Here is a 16332-nt window from a genome sequence, read left to right as displayed (position 1 = left end):
ACACTGCTAAATTAGGGACGGCTAGCACAGATAGCCCTCGAGTAGCTTTGTGCGAAATTCAAAAACAAACAAATATAAACCAGAATAGGCTTACCGTTGAGATTTATATTCCTTATAAATCATAAACTAGAAGAGGCCTACCGTTGAGATTTCTACCCCTTGTAAATCATAAGCTAGAGTAGGCTAACCGTTAAGATTTCTAACTCCGTGTAAATCATAAGACATGGTAAATTTCAGAGTAAGTGCACATTTGTGAATTCCTCCCCTACATCATAAGCTGTTACAATTCGGGAAAATATTTTCCCTCGATTATGAGAATATGTTATGTTTTGTTTGTTTGTTTTTATCAAAATAATGATATAGCATAATTTAAAAACTAACTAGTCCCAACGCAGTTCAAACGTGGGGTAAATAGGATGAAGTAATCATGATTTAAACTCATTCCCTAGTCTTTCAACTCAAATAAACTTAAGAAGTTCGTTTGAGTATTTTCTACATCAATTCAAGTAACATAAATCAGTACTGAGAGTTTAATATTTTCTGACGTAGAGGGAGTGATTCGGTTACGAAACACTCAAGCATAGCATTCTATAACAATCATATGACAGAAAACATCCTCTAAAGCGCAGAGAAAGAGCTGTGAAATTCCATTTTACGGAGAGAGGACGTGGCATTCAGTTCTAAGACTTATAAACAATGTGTGCAGCTGCAGCAACTGACTATAGGTACCTAAGGTGAGACTTTTTTGATATTTTGAATAATTGTTATTGTAGGATAAATATTCTGTATGCTGTTATTACTGCTTGTGTTTCAACAATATCGCAAAAGAAAAATCACACAAGTAGGAAATATAAACTGTCTGAGAAATTAAAATACTAAGTAGATAACGTGACTTTATTCGAACGACTTTAAAATTCTTTCTCGCACCACACTATTCTGTCCCCTTGTAGTATGCTCATTCCTAATTCTCGGGACTTATAACACTAAAACTGGAGTTCCATACTCATCGTGGAACAACACAGATATTCCATAGTGCAGCTCTGTCTTTAAAAGGAAAAAACAAATACACTGCCACCTGGCAGAAAGTAAAACAGGGAGGTAGAATAAGCGGGTACAAACCTTCTATTTAGCCACAAACTTTTAAAATTTATGCAAAAAATATATATACTAAGAAAAGCTGTATTTAGATATTTTAATACTTAACCTCAATCTGAACTACTTTAAAATAATGAGAAATATCTGTATTGTTTTGTTCTTCGTTCAATAATGATCATAATATACACGAAAGATATATATCAGCTCTAATATATGATATCACTTATAGATTGGTGGATTGAAAAAACTGAATGTTATAGGTTTGACTTCGAATAGAACTCCAGCGTCAGATAGAAACGATTGTTTCTACTTATAACAGGCAGTTTTTTTTCGTCGCTGTTTAAGTTAATATTGTGTTCTTTGAAAAAGGGTCTATGGATATCGTAACCAGATATTCTGCAACTATTTTCATATAGTTATGAAGCTGGTTTGAAGGGAGTGAAAACCAATGTTGGCGCCAATAAAGTGGGTATCGCTCTGTTCGGACTGGGTCGTATTGGAACAATCCATTTTGAGAAAATATTGTCTAACCCTCGATCTGAGCTGTTATACTGTGTGGAGAAAAGCCAGTCCAGAACGGACTATGTGCAAAATAAATGGAAGCTGTCAAACACTAGAATGTTGACGCCGACCGAGTCTGATGTCATCTTCTGTGATCCTCAGTAAGTGGTAGATTTGGTTAGCTCTAATGTAAGTTTAGAAGACTATAAACATTGACTAAATACAGTAATTAAGCTATAGCTGACATGTAATATATATACATCAAGCATTTAATGGTCTAAAATAGTCTGGTGATTAACATGTTTTGCTACGGAGCAGGTGTGTTTTTAAGAATAACGAACCACCAAATCTCATTACTGACTAATTAAGTGCCTTTCTAATACATTCGATTTATGGTCGGCTATTGGTAGGCACGAATATGAGAAATAAGACATAACAACACACGTCTCGAAATAATCTAAATCGCTCCAGATAAGCGTGCCCGTCCTTTATTAAAACAATGTTTGTAATGTTACAGAGTGACAGCTGTAGTAATCTGTACGCCAACGCAAACTCACGAGCAACTTGTCAAGAAGGCTCTAGAAAGTGGTGAGTCATAATTTAGGCTCTTTTATCATCAGCCAAATACTAATAAATATGTAATTAATAACCACGTGTTCTTAAAAATGGCATGAAGAGAGAATATAATTTATTTTTCATAATTTGTCTCCCAGATCGGGTTGTATCGAAACCCGTTTTGGTTTCTAGCGTTGTAAATTCGCAGACATACTGTTGTGCCACTAGAGGGCGAAATTAGAAGAAACTTTTTATATTTATAACTTTAAACCTGAAGCCCTACAAAATGTTTTTTTATGATTTATTTTGGTTTAAAAGGTAACAAATCGTTATAAAAAACCCAATAATAGCAATAATAAGCAATATTACTTGGCCAGATGCTTAGGGCGCTCAACTCGTAATCTGAGAATTGCGGGTTCGAATCCCAGTCACACCAACCTTGCTCGACCTTTCAGCCCTGTGGGTGTGATAATGTTACGGTCAATCCCACTATTCTTGAGTAAAAGAGTAGTCCAAAAGTTGGCGGTGGTTGGTGATGACTGACTGGCTTCCCTTTAGCTTTACACTGTTAACTTAGGAATGTCTAACGCAGATAGATCTCCTGTATCTTTGCGCGAAATCCAAAAAAGAAATAAGCAGTATAACTTGTTTTTTGTTACAGATTATTATTACTACCTGTTATTTGTACGAGAAAATTCTTCTTTCTCATACTTCAGCCAAAAATAATTATTTTTCATGTTTACATCTGTCAGTAAATCGGTTTGTTGATCAATAAATAAAATAAGAATTCTATGAGGTTATACAATTCTTCTGCAAGCTCACCAACGTGTCGATAAGGGAATTTATTTCTCTAAACTGTCAACAGACACCCTACTACATACTTTTACGTACACCCCGCTTGGACAGTGGTATGTCCACGACTTTAGAATGCTAAAATTAGGAGTTCGCTTCCCCTCGGTAGGCTCAGCAGATAGCCCGATGTGGCTTTGTTTTTAGAAAACACACACAGCTTTACGTATATTTGTTTTTCCACCTATCGGAAGCTATTAGAACTAAAACAATTTTAGAAGAATACATTATTAAGATAAAAAATAATTGGAAAGCCATAACGTTTGTCTAACTTTCAGATACAAACTTAAAGCTTGATAGCAAAAACTGAAGATTCGATAGATATCGCAAAAGTGCTATCTTTTGAAAACTATCTCTACATTTAAATTTAAAATGTTTTCTTCAACACGTACCTAGGTAAAGCCGTTCTCTGTGAAAACCATTATCTCTCACCACAGAGGGCACAGTGAAATGTTATGAGGCAGCTTCGAAAGCCGGAAAACCTTTACTATGTGCCTTCAACAGGTAGGAAATACTTCCTTACGTAACAATAAAATTAATTTTATGAGCAATTAAAAAATGGTTTTCCATTCAGGTAAAATATCGTAGAAACTACGTACAAGCAGACCTGTTTCTAGCCTCAAAACTATTCATCGGTGGTTGGTTGTTATTTTTAATATCAACTGACTGAATACTTTACTCTATTCTTTGTGTTGTTTTTACAGGCGATTTGACCCAGGGTTCAAGAACATAAAAGACCGGATAGAAAGAGGTGATGTAGGACAAATTCAAGTGGTGAAGACTTGTAGCCGAGACTCTCCTCGGCCATCTTTAGAGTACCTGAAAACATCTGGTAAGGAACATGTAACATGTTTTATCGTTTGGCAGGTTCTTCTCAGCTATGTGGTACAAACAATTCAAAGACTGGTCAACTTAACGATAACGACTTATTTATTTCTTGGATAATGTATTAGAGGAAGGCTAACCTCACAAATAACGTTTTATCAGAAATTCCGAAACTAGTGATATGCCGAACTCACAATTAAACTTAATCCAATACTCACTTACAACATTCTTGAAGGAAGCGTAAAAGCTCGCTAACAACTTCTTGAAGGAAGCGTAAAAATTCATTCACTAATCATACTCTAATTCAGCTCGCTAACAACTGACCAACACAAAATACAAGATATGTAGTGATGCATCATAGGCTAATCGATATTAAATTGATAATATTGTGCAGTTTTAGTAAATCGTAAATAAGGGCCGTCATCGCTCATTCCTGAATTAATGTTTCGCAGATGTGGGAGTACATAGATAACTCCTGTGAGAAGTGCAGTCAGATACAAGTGTGTGGTGATGTTTAGTACTGTGAGACATCCGGTAAGGAACATGCTGTAGGTGAGGTAGAGATGTAGACCCATTTGTGGAATATACGTAAAGACCTTCTCTGAGAAACATGACTACGCGTATGGTACAACGTGTAGATTAGCTTGGCCTAATGTGTGTTTGTGTGCGTTGAGGTAAGGGGGATCCTAATTCGGGTACAGTGCAGACTTTGTCCCCAGTTTGTTTGTTTTTTTCTTTTTCTTGGCAGTGTGGCCCGCAACGTCCAATCTGCTATCGAAAACACAGCTTTAGAAATAGTGTTATCTGAGTGGGTCATCTCTAAAAGAAAGAAAATAAAATGAAGCCTGCTCTCAGTGTTTAAAAACATTTTCTTTTAAGCACTTTAAGAAATTAAACATTTTTTAATAATAAACAGTCGTCTAACTATCAATCATACAAACGTAAGCTGCTATAAATATACTAACTAAAAAACTGAGTTTCTCAACACATACACACAGGGCTTTCGAGAGCACTTGACAGCAGAAGAGCACGTGTTTCAACAACGAACAAGCCAACTGGACCATTACATCCTTGATTCAATGTGAATGACAGTTTAATGTTTTTATCACAAAACTGAGACGTTTTGTGTTTCCCGCGAAAAAAGTTTGCGGGACACTAGAACAAACTTTTAAAAAATGGATGGGGGAACTGTCCTGGCAAAACCGGGCGTCTAGTTAGAGTAGTCGTGATGGGGTTAATGATTAAATTGATATGGAACTTAGGCATCTTCAAATGACTTATCTTGCCCTTGCATTTCACGTTATCTCTCACATCCACTAAAAGTTGTATTCTCAATACACTTATTCTATTAGCAAACTAGTGCATTAACCAGTCCTTTCAAATCACGAGTTTCTCGTATTTTCCAGTGTGTGTAAATGTCCAGGTGTAATAGTTATGAAAGACACCAGTTATGTTGACCATGTTATGTTTTACCCACTTTTTCTTTTTTCGAACAAGAAACAGATGTGATGAAATCTTTTCAGGTGGATTATTCCACGACTTTGCCATTCACGACATTGACTTGATTTGCTGGATATTGGGGGAACTTCCGACCTCGGTGTACGCCCACTCTCATGCCTTCAACAGTCTTTTCAAAGACATTGATGACTTTGACACAGCTGGTATAGTGATGAATTTTCCCAGTGGGGTCATCAGTCTCACGGATATCAGCAGAAGTGCGGTTTATGGGTACGACCAGAGAATAGAGGTAACTACCAGATTATAACAACACCTTGTTTTCTTTATAGACGTCAGAACACATAATTTTCAAAAATACTTACTTGTTTCTTCACGATCTGAGGGTCGCAGGTTCGAATTCCGTCACACCAAACTTGTCTGCCCTTTCAGCCGTAGGAGTGTCATAATATGACGGTCAATCCAACTATTCGTTGGTGAAAGAGTAGCTCAAGAGTTGGTGGTGGGTGGTGATGACTAGATGCCTTCCATCTATCTGATCTTACACTGCTGAATGACGGACGGCGAAAACAGATATCCCTTGTGTTGCCTCGCGCGAAATTAAAAAGAACAATAACAAATAAAAAACAAAACGTATTTCTTGATTTTTTTGAGGGGTTGATGACCATTTAAACATATTTTTAAACACTAAGTCCTATTTTTTTTAGTAATTTATTATTATGGAAAGCCTATAAGAAAGGACCCAGTGGTTCGAGCACTTGACTTACATTCTGCGGCTTGTGGGTTCGAATCATGTCACTGAACATACTTGCACTTTCAGCCGTCAGAACATTATGAAGCGACGGTAAATTCCACTGTGTGTTGGGAAAAGTTGTTTGGTGGTGTTGACTACCCGCATTCACCCTAGTCTATCACTTCTAAGTTGTGGACAGCTTCCAGCGAAAGTTACTAGAAAGCAGATAAGTATCATGTTCATTAACAATAGAGCTTTCATTAATGTCATTCGGTCTTTGGTTTTCGAAAAGTCACAGAATGGGCTATCTGTGCTGCGCTCACCAGAAAACCAAAGACTCATCACTCGCTGATCCATTAGAAAGAGGAAAGGTAACTTAAAGTAATGATATTTTCTGGAAGTTTCTACAACTAAAGGATATAGCCTGAAGCAGAAAGATAAGTAGGTATATTTATTTTCTTTTACCACAATCTCTAATTGTGCTGGAACTGTAATGAAGTGAAAAAAGTCAAACTACTAAAAATTAATTTTAGTTTCATTTTGGGAACGGCACAAATAAATAGAGTATACAAGATTTAACCGCTTTACAACAGTATACTAAACGTTGAAAATATTTACACGTCTTTTTATTTTTGTTTTCAATAATTTTTATTTATTTTCAAGGTCTTTGGGTCGAAGGGTATGTTGAATTCTGGTAACATTAGACCAACAGGTGTTGTGTCACACTGTTCCAATGGCTCTACCGCAGTTCCTATCTGCTACTCGTTCGCTTCTCGATATAATGATGCCTATTCTTTTGAGATAGAACATTTCCTCGATACTGTCCAAGGTAATATGTTTTTACTCGTGTATTATTCAAATTCATATAAAAGCTGAACTGGACAACACATTGCTCGTGGGGTAACGTTTTACAGAAAAGTAAAAAACAAACAAATTGTGTGGTTGAGATAAACGGTAATCGTTAACGTAATCTAATTATTACAGATCTCCCAGTCCATTCACAAGAAAAAATAAGGCCAGACACTTTGGGTTGTGACATGAAGATATATGTTTTCGCCTTATTTCTTTTATAAACAACAGTTTTCCCAACCTGGACCACTCATGAACTTGTAGTGTTGGTCACTGTATTACTGTAGTAAAACTGATTTCCGCATGAAATAACTAAATCAATAATAATTTAGCTAAATTACTGAACTTAAGCTGAGAAACAAACAGATTGGTTACGTGATATAAAGTATAAAACTGTAATTATACCTAAAAATACAAACAATATGTGTGTGTAGATGCTTTAGAATACTACAGTTTTGTCTTGTATTGGATCCATAAATCAATCAGCAGTTTCACTCTCGACATATCTATCCATCGATTGGCTCACATCAAAAAACAATTAGGACTCTGTAAATCCAACTGATTCACCCATAATAACTGGTGCTATCTACGTGACTAGTCGTTCTTATTCGAAATAGTGGAAGCCGTAACCGCTAGATATCAACTATTTGACCAGTAAATATTGTGGCTTTCGTTCACTACAAAGTGTGAAATTGTAGTAATATTCCTAAGGACAAAGTTAGGTATTATCTACCGGAAAAAAGTAACTATAACACATACTAAAGGTAAAACTGTAATAATGGAAACTCCTACAATAGTAAAAGAAGTTAGAAACATAGTATGCATAAATACTGCAGTGTGTGTTTCCTGCTATGTAATTTAATATGTAACTTTCTCAAAATTTCTGTACATCTTGAGCAAATATTCTTAATGTAGAAAGTTAGTAAAGGGAGTCACAAAGCTCCCACTCTCCCTTGTTTCTCATGGAACTAAATTATCTATGGTGTGGCACGGACTTTCTCGCGGGAAATATAGATGTAATGTCGAGCATACTATATAGAACCTAACATTCCTTCTAGCAAGTTATGTGGTATTTTATGGATATAACATTCCTTGTTTTCAAGTGGCCATCATCAGGTGAATAGAGCATACAGTTTGATAAGAATGAAATCAGGTTATTGGTATATAATGTCAATTCCTACCTAATCATTTGATGGGATACCAGATAATCGGATAATACAGGTTTATTACCTGAACTGAATATAGTATGTATTTCATTACCTTAATGAAAAATATGAAATGTTGGAATACAAATCACAAAAAGAGGAAAGTTTTTTCCCAATTTATTGCCTAAAAATGTCTTCCCGAAAACGTGTAGCTTATATTTGTTGAACAAATAGGTTTTATACATTTTCACAAAACATAGGTTCACTTTAAAAACACGGGTTTTATTCTATTACGTTAAAGGTCCTTATTATAGTTCGCTTGTCGAATTTTGTGATCAGTAACTGATTATTAATTATCACAATAAAAGGTTATTGAAAGTAAAACTAAATTTATGACGACTGATAGGGTACAGTTCATAATGATGAATAAGGTATATGAATTTTTTACAAAGCATGCGTAATCAGATTTAATTTTTAATGGGTTTTTTTCAGGTTTTTTCTGAGGTAGAAATTCGACCGCATGACACTTTCGCCTCGTCAAATATTGCATCGGCCTGTGAAGAATCAGCGAGAACTGGAAAAATTGTCAGGATGAGTTGGGACATAGTTGTTCTGTAACACTACTGTAAGATTGTGAAGTACTATTTTCTTACATGGAAGGTATCAAATAATAATTTTCAGTAAATAAAATACCTTAAGTGTCCCTAAGTGTGATAAGTTTACGGACGTATGATGTTAAACTTTGGGATTCTATTTCCCGTTACGGACACGGTAAAAGGCCCAGTGTGACTTCACTCGAAAAGAAACCAAAATGTTATGACAACTGAAGTTTATTATGGAATAATTTAAAAATAAACCCGGTATTGTTATATTTAGGTTCAACATCCAGATAATACCAAGAGTGGTGTAACACTTGGAAAAGTAAACAAACAACACTGTAATACAGTCACTGACATTAGCCCTAACGTAGAAATAATACACCATTACAATTAAAAAATTGGAATAGTTCAATAATATAGTAATGACTGACATTAGCCCTAACAATCCTGTAAATAGTAAACCAATCTAAAAAAGAAAATTTAAATAGTCCAGCAACCAAAAGTGTGCGGTCCATGAAAGCAAGGGAAACATTGCTTCCCCCAGAATGTATTTGAAAAAAATAATTTTTATGTATCAGCTACATATGACGTTATGAACTTGCAACTGATTCATATGGAAGTACTCTACCATACATAATTAGTAATCACCTTTTATGGACGAGACCACCTGTTGGAAAGAGTCTGGACTACAACTCTCAAAATGGTTCCTTTTTAGAGTGGATTTCTTTCCTATTAGAAAAGGCTTTATTTCTAACTAAAAACAGTTTTCTTACATAAAATTTTATTTAAACTAAGAAATGCTTCTTACATGAATAATTTTCTAAATAAAAAATTTCATAGTTGCATCTAAAAAAAAACAAAAAATATCTTGAATGTTATATTGATCTCTTCTATGACATAAAGGAAGTTACCAGTTCATCCAACTTCAAAATACATGCACAATAGGAACTTATTGACAATTTATAATCTATATATTAAAACGGCACGACCAGGGATGTTAAGGTGTTCGAATCGTAATCTAAGGGTCAGGGGTTTTAATCCCCGTCACACCATACATGCTCGCCCTTTCATCTGTGGGGTCACATTATGTGACAGTCAATCCCACTATTCGTTGGCAAAAGAGCAGCCCAAGAGTTGGCGGTGAGTGGTGCTGAGTAGGTGTCTTCCTTCTTGTCTTACACTGCTAAATTAAGGGCAGATAGCCCTCGTGTAGCTTCTCGCAAAATTAGAAAAAATCAAACAAAACCATATATTAAATTAAACCATTGAAAAATTTAAGTGAAATAAATAATTTATAGATAAGTTAGCATTTCGTAATTAGGAGTTTATAAATTAAAAAGTATAATAAACAAATGAAGTATGATAAAAAAAAATAATTGACGGTTAATTTTCTTGCGATATTTGGTAACTTGTTTGTTTCATGGCGCTCTTGGCTGTTTGTTTCCCCTCCGTGTGATGTGCATACGCTTCGGGCATTGGATTAAATGCTAATATTGTATTTTGTATGCATAATTTTTTATGAAGTGTCACCCTTCAGATGTGATAATGGATTCGAAAGATAATAGCAAAAATTGTAACTGAAAACTTGTTAGTTAACAAGTTTGGTTCAAAGAGTTTTAGTGATAAAGAAAGCATGATCAGAAATAGCAGACCGATGCCAACTCTAAACCTGATTGGAAGAACAAAGCACTGCGTTCGAAAATTCAGTGTAAACCAATACGAGAAGACATTTTGGTTAACTGCTTTTTCTAATATGCAGTACTTAATTTTAAATGTGATTATTGACTACAACTAGGCCCGGCATCGCCTAGCGCGATAGGCGTGCGACTCGTAATCCGAGGGTCGCGGGTTCGCGCCCGCGTGGCGCTAAACATGCTCGCCCTCCCAGCCGTGGGGGTGTATAACGTGACGGTCAATCCCACTATTCGTTGGTAAAGAGTAGCCCAAGAGTTGGCGGTGGGTGGTGATGACTAGCTGCCTTTCCTCTAGTCTTACACTGCTAAATTAGGGACGGCTAGCACAGATAGCCCTCGAGTAGCTTTGTGCGAAATTTCCAAACAAACAAAGACTACAACTAATTAACTTTATCTTTAGTGGCCGTTATTTACTTCTTTTCTTTTTTTTTTACTTTATAAGCCACTTTTTATGCTTTTGCATCCCTATCAAATCAAATCACCGCTCGTCCCTGAGAACAACATAGCAGTTACTAACATTAGCCCTAACAAACGTGAAGGTAATGAAGCATTAAAAAAAAAAAAGACATTTGACTAATCCAACAACTTAACAGACGTGGAAATAATGAACCATCCTAACAAAATATGTCGATAGTTGAACAACGTAGCACTCACTGACGTGAGGCCTTACAAAGGTAGAAATAATGAACTATCCTAAAAACATTTTAATAGTCCAACAAAATCACAGTCACTGACATATCATCGAAATAGTAAACCACAACGGAAAAAAAAAATTGTTTTGTATTAAACATTTTTGTCTACCAATAAAGAGTGATAGACACGCAAGTTAGATAAAAGTACATTTTAAAAATTTAACAGCTTTGCTGTTTGAACAATTCACTATATTCAGATTAATATGAAAATACGTTAAAATACATTTAAAAACAAAATCGTCACACAGTTCAACAATAAGAAGAAACGGTACAATAAAGGACCATCTAAAATGTGCGAAACATGAAGGTAGTCTTTAAGTAGCTGCTCAAAGTTAATGAGTTGATGTTCTTTAAAAATACTGAGCCTAAAGAGAGTGACTTGTTGATAGCTATCAAAGAAGCAACCTTTGCTTATCACAGTGCTGCCCATAACATAAGCTTTAAAACAGCCGATTGCTCTTCCAAACTGATAGCAAAGTTATTTGTACCAAAGTTCAGTTCTGCCAGAATAAGAATGATGTCATTATTTTGAATGCAACTGTTCCTTTAGCAGAAGAGGAATTGATGAGAGACTTAATGGAGGCCCAGTTCATTTCATTTACAGCAGATGCTTCAAATCGAAAGTATGCCAAAATTATACCTGTCATGGTGCGATATGTTTTGCCAGAGGAAGAAATGAAAGTAAACCTTTCAGACTTTCAATCGATTCCTGTAGTGACATCAGAAATTTTGGAGAATTTCTTGGTGTCCACTTAAAAAAATACAACATGATTTATCAAACAAAAAGTTCGCTTATTCTAGTGACAACTGCAATACAAATTTTGGAGGTGTAAAGAGAAAGGGAAAAATAATGTTTATAGTCGACTGAAGAAAAAACTTTGCAGAAATATTGTGGGTGTTGGTTGTGGTGCTCATATTGTACATAACTATCTCCAAACTGCAGTTGATGTCCTTCCTATTGAAGGGAAAAGCTTAGTGGTCAAAATTTACAAGTATTTTTGTGTTTACACTGTGCATGTTACACACCTAAAAGAATTCTGCGAGTTTGTAGACATTGAGTACAAGAATGTTCTCCAATGTGTAAATACGCGATATTTGTCTTTGTTACCAACTGTTGGGAGAATTCGCCAGATTTAGGAAAGACTGAAGTCATATTTTTGTTCACAAGAACAATGCCCATTGTTGATAAAATATTTTTTGAGAGTAAATGTGGAGAAATGTATCTGTGGTTTGTTCATGGAGAACTAGGCTTCTTCAACAAAGTGATTTTAGCCAAGGAGAAAACAAAAGTAACTACAAGTGATATTGTTACAGAACTTAAGTTCAAAACCAACCTGAAAGAAATATGAGATAATAACTTTATTCCCCTTGGTGCAAAAAAAAAAATAAATATAATACGCAGTGTGCTAGAAGAAGAGGGAGGATGCCAAGTAGACTTGATTAGAAAGGAATTTACCAGTTTTTATGATTGCTGCCTGTCTTATATTGAGCTGTGGGAAAACAGTTTTGGTGGTGGGGAATACTTTGTTTGGATAAAAAACAGTGTTTTCTTGTGGCCTGACATAGAAGCAGCTGCTGAAAAAATTAAGGAAACGCTTGGAAATGCTGTAATCAATGTTGATGATCAGTTTGATGAAGTTGTTCTTGTTAAATTATTCTGATGACCAAAATGTGACGAGTGGAAAGGAAAAGTAATAGGATGTGAAGAAAAATGGGTAGAACTTTTCAACCACTTCAAAGATCAAAGTATTTTTATACCTAATGTCAGGCAAGTTATGGAGTACATTTTTTGTTTACCAGGCACTTCTGCCCCTGTCTTAAGAAAGAGGTCTAATGAATGAATCAATAGTGAAAGGACTGTTGCATTGTAAACTCAATATTGACTTGAGTTGCAATGAGTTCTTTGAAAAATAAAAACTTATAACGATTTTTTTGAAAAAAGTTAATTCAAGTGAAAAATAGGAATGATCACAAAAAAGTGTTAAGTGAAAAATTAATTAAATTTTGATGTTCTTTGTCTCGCTGAATTTAAATAACTGTTAGAGATATAAACTACCAGTATTCCTTTTTTTGTAAAAGATCATGTACACATTGCCCCCCCCCTGAACATAGACATAGACTTAATATTTGTTTGTTATTGTAACATCAACCAGTCTTCTTAATCCTAAATTCTTGTATACGTCTCATAACTTATTATACAAAAATCAATTTGCACGTGTAATTACAACTTATTAAAGTAACGAAGAATATAATGGCATGTCCACTACACCAAGTTTACTATATCCAGTTTTGATGAAGCCTTTCGTCTATCTGAGTTATTCAGGTTGGCTGGGATAAAATAGGTAAAGCTGTGGTCGAGATCTCATTTCTTTGAAACTTGTTCTAAAATTAGTTTTTGTTGAATTGGGCTAAACATTGGGAAAATGGTCAAAAATGAAACACTTATAAAAATGTAATATTTAATTTAGTTTTTATTTATTTTGATGTTACATATCTTGAGGTTTTCTTTAAATTACCAAAAATTTGTAACTTCTATATACATATACCAGATTATAATTTACAAAGAAGATAATATATTTACACTTCTAACGAATCGACAGTTCCAGTAGCAATAATGCTACATCAAAAAATATAAATTGATGTCCTAACAGCATATCATCACGAGATTATATTTACTAAAATTTTTTCCTTTCCTTCGACCTTGTGAGATTTCTCTCTGTGCTCTTCTTAAATTTAATGGCCAGTATTAATGAATGCACTATAATGTGACACAATTCTACTGTAGTTTTTATGTACACAACACCTGTTGTTGTTTTTTAATCACACAATTGTTGTAACTCACGTTTAACGTAACATTCAAGTTATCTCTTGGTTTACTTACGTCATTTCATCAACAGTAGTTCTTGGAAGTAAAACCTAATATCAGCTGTCCTTTCACGGTTATTCCCACAGATACAAAACCATTTGCATGTTTAATTCACCATTTTCTGTCACTTGTGTTTATACCATACCTACGTATTTAAATGAACTGCAACATTACATTTTTTTCTAGAAATAACTAAATGATATTCCTCGTTCTGAATTGTTGATAAGTTATCATATTTATTCTGAATTTTTTTAAAGAAATATTGGGAAGTTCCTGGGCCAGATAATATTTACTCAAATATTTTGGGTCAAGAATTGTATATGTGAGCCACTTGCCACATTGGTTGTAATCCATTGATTACACTATGAAACAAAATTTTTACCTTTTCTTCTTCCTGGGCAGAAAGTGTTATTTCCCAATTGCTTACACCTAAAGTATATTGAAAAAAGACCTATTTTTCTCTTCAAACTTTGCTTTTGTGACCTGGGTAATGAAATTTTCAAATTTACCTATTTTCCAGAACATTTCAGGTACATTCAGTGCTGAGTAGCTGATAGAGAATTTTTCTCCAACTTACAAGGATTTTCTAGAATGTTGTAGAACTAACGAGAATTTTCAAGAACTTTCTATAGTAGTATATATACAGGGGCACACCACTCACCATTTCAGTTTAGTTCTAGCTGCCTAAGTGAACACATCTGAAGGTATTGTTGTTCCCACTGTTGCACATAAAATCGGGTCTTATGAAACAATTTGTCACAGCTCTTGATAAGGAGTCTGCAGCCTTCAAGTACCTATGCTGTCTGAGGTAAATGTCAAAGCTGGTGTCGTCATTGGACCACAAATAAAGAAAATCCTGGAGTACACAAAATTCCCCAAGAAGGTCAGTAGAAAGGAAAAAAAATAGCTTGGGGCAGCTTTGTCGCAATGGTTCAGGGATTCATGGGCAATCGCAAGGCCAAAAATTATGTGAAATTGGTTGAGGCTCTGGTAAAGAACTACTGCAAAATGTACTGCAGGACGTGCCTGAAAGTTCATATCCTTGACGCTCATCTTGATAAATTCAAGAACATGGAATCATACTCAGAGGAGCAAGGCGAGCGCTTCCATCAAGATATACTGGACTTTGAACGCTGCTACCAAGGAGCGTATAACGAAAACGTGCTAGGAGACTACATTTGGGGGATGATACGTGAAAGTGATTTACATCACAGTTGCAAATCTTGAAAAACTACTCACTTCTAAACATTTTTGTATAACTAGTATAAATACATGTAACTCTTGATTCATGTTGTTTTTTTCTGACCTTATGTAAATAAAAATGTGCAAATTTGCCCATTTTTACATGGAAAATAGGTTAATTTCTAAATTTCATTATCCAGGTCACAAAAGCAAAGTTTGAAGGGAATTAATTATGGCCATTTGCAGTACTTTTACAACATAAGCAGTTAAGAAATAACACATACTATCCAGGAACAAAATTTGTGTTACATAGTGTTAGTGGACAAGTACCAACAGATTAGAAATTAGCCAATATCACTCCTATCTTCAAGGGAGGTAATAGAAGTAGTTCCAGTAATTATATGCCTATTAGTCTTACATCAGTTGTACGAAGTTTTGCAAAGTCTGATATAAGATGCTTTGTCACATCATTTAACAAAGTTCAGAATTTTATTGGATAGTCAACATGGTTTCACAAAGGGAAAAATATTGTCTTACAAATCTTTTGACACTTTGAAAATATTACTGCTTATGTACATGAGGGTAAGTGTGTGGATTTGGTTTACCTGGATTTCAGAAAGCATTTGATAAAGTGCCATATAAAAGACTTGTACAAGATATCTATATATATATATATATATGGAAGATAGGCTGTCTGGGTGGATATATTTATATACCGTAGCAGGGATTTAGTTTTAAAGGAAAGTAAGACTTTCCTCAACAGGGTGTTCAGGGATATTGGTATTTCCCTTTACCTCATACATGAGCGAGTGTAATAACATTAACATAATAAGTTAAGTTTTGCATAAAGTTTAGGAATGAAAGTCAATCTCAGAATTTTGGAAATTGGGACATAGAAAAGTTGGAAGAAAGCAATATTTGACTAACGTGATGGGCACTTTACAAGGTCACCTGCTGGTGGGGTCAATAAATCCAATGCTTCTAAATTAGCTGTGGGGAGAAACAGGAGCACCCAGAGAAAACCCACTTTCACAGGGCAGGTGGTGGCTGGATAGAAGAAAGTACAGGGTTGTTACAAATAGAGTTCAGTCACTTTAGATAAATGTCATGAGTTAGGTACCTCAGTGGTCACTGTTTGGGCCTTTGTTTTTATTTATTTATTTACATAAATAACAGATGAAGGAATGAATGGTCGATAAATTATTCAGATATAGAAGTGATGTTAAGATTTCAGGTGTTGCTAAATTATGATGGGAATGATACTATTTTACAAAAATAAAAAAACTATTTGG

At 34.9% G+C, this 16332-nt stretch overlaps 1 pseudogene across 1 annotated transcript; it reads left to right on the top strand.

The window, feature by feature from the left end:
- Positions 1-575: 575 nt before the first annotated feature.
- LOC143230633 (inositol 2-dehydrogenase-like) lies at positions 576-8710 on the top strand (annotated as a pseudogene). Its single transcript, XR_013016555.1, has 8 exons — positions 576-734; positions 1512-1757; positions 2114-2184; positions 3397-3504; positions 3705-3832; positions 5349-5572; positions 6677-6844; positions 8503-8710. The product of XR_013016555.1 is annotated as an inositol 2-dehydrogenase-like (transcript).
- The last annotated feature ends 7622 nt before the right edge of the window (positions 8711-16332 follow it).

The sequence above is a fragment of the Tachypleus tridentatus genome, chromosome 10, assembly GCF_004210375.1.
Source record: "Tachypleus tridentatus isolate NWPU-2018 chromosome 10, ASM421037v1, whole genome shotgun sequence".
NCBI classification, from domain to species: Eukaryota; Metazoa; Arthropoda; class Merostomata; order Xiphosura; family Limulidae; genus Tachypleus; species Tachypleus tridentatus.
The sequence above is the reverse complement of the archived record's forward strand: the minus strand, read 5'-3'. Positions and strand labels throughout refer to the sequence as shown.